This window comes from Opisthocomus hoazin, chromosome W (genome assembly GCF_030867145.1).
Source record: "Opisthocomus hoazin isolate bOpiHoa1 chromosome W, bOpiHoa1.hap1, whole genome shotgun sequence".
Classification (NCBI taxonomy): Eukaryota; Metazoa; Chordata; class Aves; order Opisthocomiformes; family Opisthocomidae; genus Opisthocomus; species Opisthocomus hoazin.
In genome coordinates, this window is record NC_134453.1 from 7,732,893 (window position 1) to 7,738,051 (window position 5,159).

Below are 5,159 nucleotides of genomic sequence, written 5' to 3' on the forward strand. Positions count from 1 at the left end.
GCAAGCAATCAGCCCCAGTCTCTTTCTGCCTGTGCGAGCAGTGCCATGAGCAGATGAGTGAGCAACAGCTTTCCAGGCTAAACCCTTCTTGGTACGAGATATCCTGAGACATTCTCATTTTCGGTGCAGGGCTGCTGGAGGCACCTGACAGGGAGTCCCGACTTATGTTTGAAGATTGAGGTGGCAAGGCAAGCAAGCAGTCCCAGTCTCTGTGCACGTGTGCGAGCAGTGCCATGGGCAGATGAGGCTGAGCAACAGCTTTCCAGGCTAGCCCCTTCTGGGTGCGAGCTATCTGGAGACGTTCGCATATTAGGGTCAGGGCTGATGGAGGCACCCTGCGGGGACCCCGTCGTTAGTTTTGAAGACTGAGGTGTCAAGGCAAGCAAGTAGCCGCAGTCTCTGTGTGCTTGTGTGAGCAGTGCCATGGGCAGATGAGGCTGAGCAACAGCTTTCCACGCTAGCACTTTCTCGTTAAGAGATATCCTGAGACGTTCGCATATTCGTGTCAAGGCTGCGGCATGTGCCCGGCAAAGACGCCTTAAGCTATGTTTGAAGTTTGAGGTGGCAAGGCAAGCAAGTACCCCTAGTCTATGTGTGCCTGTGCAGGCAGTGCCATGGGCAGATGAGGCTGAGCAACAGCTTTCCAGGCTAGCCCATTTTTGGTATGAGATATCCTGAGACGTTCGCATATTCATGTCAGGGCTACGGGAGGCGTCCTGCAAGGACCCCCTAGGCTACGTTGAAATTTGAGGTGGCAAGGCAAGTAAGCAGCCCCACTCTGTGTGTGCCTGTGCGAGCAGTGCCATGGGCAGATGAGAATGAGAAAAAACTTTCCAGGCTAGCCCCTTCTCGTTAAGAGATGTGCTGATGTGTTTGCATATACAGGTCAGGGCTGTGGGAGGTCCCCTGCAAGGATCCCCTAGGCTACGTGTCAAGTTTGTGGTGGCAAGGCAAGCAAGCAGCCCCAGTCTCTGTGCGCCTGTGCGAGCAGTGCCCTTAGCAGATGAGGCTGAGAAACAGCTTTCCAGGTTACACCCTTCTGGGTAAGAGATATCCTTAGACGTTAGCATTCTCGGTGCAGGGCTGCTGGAGGGACCCAGCAGGGAGCCACGAGATAAATGTGAAGTTTGAGGTTGCAAGGCAAGCAAGCAGCCCCAGTCTCTGTGCGCCTGTGAGAGCAGTGCCATGGGCAGATGAGGCTGAGAAACACCTTTCAAGTCTAGCAACTTCTGGTTGCGAGCTATCTGGGGACGTTCTCATATTCGGGGCAGGGCTGCAGAAGGCACCCGGCAGGGACACCCAGGCTATGTTTGCAGTTTAAGGTGACAAAGGAAGCAAGCAGCCCCAGTCTCTGTGTTCCTGTGCGAGCAGTGCCATGGGCAGATGAGTCTGAACAACAGCTTTCCAGGCTAAATCCTTCTTGGTACGAGATATCCTGAACGTACGCATTCTCCGTGCAGGGGTGCTGGAGGGATCCAGCAGGGAGCCCCGGGCTACGTTTGAAGTTTGAGGTGGCAAGGCAAGCAAGCTCCCCCAGTCTGTGTGCGCCTGTGCGAGCAGTGCCATGGGTAGATGAGGCTGAGCAACAGCTTTCAAGGATAGCCCCTTTTTGGTACGAGATATCCTATGACGTTCGTATATTCGGGTGAGGGCTGTGGAAGGCCCACGCCAAGGACCCCCTAGACTACAAGTGAGGTTTGAGGTGGCAAGGCAAGCAAGCATCCCCAGTCTCTGTGCGCCTGTGCGAGCAGTGCTATGGGCAGATGATGCTGAGCAACAGCTTTCCAGGATAAACCCTTCTTTGTAAGAGATATCTCGAGAAGTTCGCATATTTGGGTCAGGCCTGCGGGATGCCCCTGGCAGAGACCCCTACGCTACGTTTGAAGTCTGAGGTGGAAAGGCAAGCAAGCAGCCCCAGTCTCTGTGTGTGTGTGCGAGCAGTGCCATGGGCAGATGAGTCTGAGCAACAGCTTTCCAGGCAAAAACCTTCTTGGTAAGAGATATTCTGAGACGTTCGCATATTCAGGTCAGGGCTACGGGAGGCGTCCTGCAAGGACCCCCTAGGCTACGTTGAAATTTGAGGTGGCAAGGCAAGCAAGCAGCCCCACTCTGTGTGTGCCTGTGCGAGCAGTGCCATGGGCAGATGAGGTTGAGCAAAAACTTTCCAGGCTAGCCCCTTCTCGTTAAGAGATGTGCTGATATGTTTGCATATACAGGTCAGGGCTGTGGGAGGTCCCCTGCAAGGATCCCCTAGGCTACGTGTCAAGTTTGTGGTGGCAAGGCAAGCAAGCAAGCCCAGTATCTGTGCGCCTGTGCAAGCAGTGCCCTTAGCAGATGAGGCTGAGAAACAGCTTTCCAGGTTACACCCTTCTGGGTAAGAGATATCCTTAGACGTTAGCATTCTCAGTGCAGGGCTGCTGGAGGCACCTGACAGGGAGTCCCGACTTATGTTTGAAGATTGAGGTGGCAAGGCAAGCAAGCAGTCCCAGTCTCTGTGCACGTGTGCGAGCAGTGCCATGGGCAGATGAGGCTGAGCAACAGCTTTCCAGGCTAGCCCCTTCTGGGTGCGAGCTATCTGGAGACGTTCGCATATTAGGGTCAGGGCTGATGGAGGCACCCTGCGGGGACCCCGTCGTTAGTTTTGAAGACTGAGGTGTCAAGGCAAGCAAGTAGCCGCAGTCTCTGTGTGCTTGTGTGAGCAGTGCCATGGGCAGATGAGGCTGAGCAACAGCTTTCCACGCTAGCACTTTCTCGTTAAGAGATATCCTGAGACGTTCGCATATTCGTGTCAAGGCTGCGGCATGTGCCCGGCAAAGACGCCTTAAGCTATGTTTGAAGTTTGAGGTGGCAAGGCAAGCAAGTACCCCTAGTCTATGTGTGCCTGTGCAGGCAGTGCCATGGGCAGATGAGGCTGAGCAACAGCTTTCCAGGCTAGCCCATTTTTGGTATGAGATATCCTGAGACGTTCGCATATTCATGTCAGGGCTACGGGAGGCGTCCTGCAAGGACCCCCTAGGCTACGTTGAAATTTGAGGTGGCAAGGCAAGTAAGCAGCCCCACTCTGTGTGTGCCTGTGCGAGCAGTGCCATGGGCAGATGAGAATGAGAAAAAACTTTCCAGGCTAGCCCCTTCTCGTTAAGAGATGTGCTGATGTGTTTGCATATACAGGTCAGGGCTGTGGGAGGTCCCCTGCAAGGATCCCCTAGGCTACGTGTCAAGTTTGTGGTGGCAAGGCAAGCAAGCAGCCCCAGTCTCTGTGCGCCTGTGCGAGCAGTGCCCTTAGCAGATGAGGCTGAGAAACAGCTTTCCAGGTTACACCCTTCTGGGTAAGAGATATCCTTAGACGTTAGCATTCTCGGTGCAGGGCTGCTGGAGGGACCCAGCAGGGAGCCACGAGATAAATGTGAAGTTTGAGGTTGCAAGGCAAGCAAGCAGCCCCAGTCTCTGTGCGCCTGTGAGAGCAGTGCCATGGGCAGATGAGGCTGAGAAACACCTTTCAAGTCTAGCAACTTCTGGTTGCGAGCTATCTGGGGACGTTCTCATATTCGGGGCAGGGCTGCAGAAGGCACCCGGCAGGGACACCCAGGCTATGTTTGCAGTTTAAGGTGACAAAGGAAGCAAGCAGCCCCAGTCTCTGTGTTCCTGTGCGAGCAGTGCCATGGGCAGATGAGTCTGAACAACAGCTTTCCAGGCTAAATCCTTCTTGGTACGAGATATCCTGAACGTACGCATTCTCCGTGCAGGGGTGCTGGAGGGATCCAGCAGGGAGCCCCGGGCTACGTTTGAAGTTTGAGGTGGCAAGGCAAGCAAGCTCCCCCAGTCTGTGTGCGCCTGTGCGAGCAGTGCCATGGGTAGATGAGGCTGAGCAACAGCTTTCAAGGATAGCCCCTTTTTGGTACGAGATATCCTATGACGTTCGTATATTCGGGTGAGGGCTGTGGAAGGCCCACGCCAAGGACCCCCTAGACTACAAGTGAGGTTTGAGGTGGCAAGGCAAGCAAGCATCCCCAGTCTCTGTGCGCCTGTGCGAGCAGTGCTATGGGCAGATGATGCTGAGCAACAGCTTTCCAGGATAAACCCTTCTTTGTAAGAGATATCTCGAGAAGTTCGCATATTTGGGTCAGGCCTGCGGGATGCCCCTGGCAGAGACCCCTACGCTACGTTTGAAGTCTGAGGTGGAAAGGCAAGCAAGCAGCCCCAGTCTCTGTGTGTGTGTGCGAGCAGTGCCATGGGCAGATGAGTCTGAGCAACAGCTTTCCAGGCAAAAACCTTCTTGGTAAGAGATATTCTGAGACGTTCGCATATTCAGGTCAGGGCTACGGGAGGCGTCCTGCAAGGACCCCCTAGGCTACGTTGAAATTTGAGGTGGCAAGGCAAGCAAGCAGCCCCACTCTGTGTGTGCCTGTGCGAGCAGTGCCATGGGCAGATGAGGTTGAGCAAAAACTTTCCAGGCTAGCCCCTTCTCGTTAAGAGATGTGCTGATATGTTTGCATATACAGGTCAGGGCTGTGGGAGGTCCCCTGCAAGGATCCCCTAGGCTACGTGTCAAGTTTGTGGTGGCAAGGCAAGCAAGCAAGCCCAGTATCTGTGCGCCTGTGCAAGCAGTGCCCTTAGCAGATGAGGCTGAGAAACAGCTTTCCAGGTTACACCCTTCTGGGTAAGAGATATCCTTAGACGTTAGCATTCTCGGTGCAGGGCTGCTGGAGGGACCCAGCAGGGAGCCACGAGGTAAGTGTGAAGTTTGAGGTGGCAAGGCAAGCAAGCAGCCCCAGTCTCTCTGTGCCTGTGCGAGCAGTTCCATGAGCAGATGAGGCTGAACAACAGCTTTCCGGGCTAGCACCTTCTTGATAAGTGATATTCTGAGACGTTCGCATATTCGGGTCAGGGCTGCTGGGGGAGCCCAGCAAACACCCCCTAGGATACGTTTGAAGTTGGAGGTAGAAGGTTTAGCAAGCAGGCCCATTCTCTGTTCATCTGTGTGAGCAGTGCCGTGGGTAGATGAGGCTGAGGAACAGCTTTCAAGGCTAGTCCCTTTCTGGGTGCGATTTGTCTGGAGATGTTCGCTGTTTCAGTGCAGGTCTGCTGGAGGCACCCGGCAGGGATCCCCGGGCTACGTTTGAAGATTGAGGTGGCAAGGCAAGCAAGAACCTTAGTCTGTG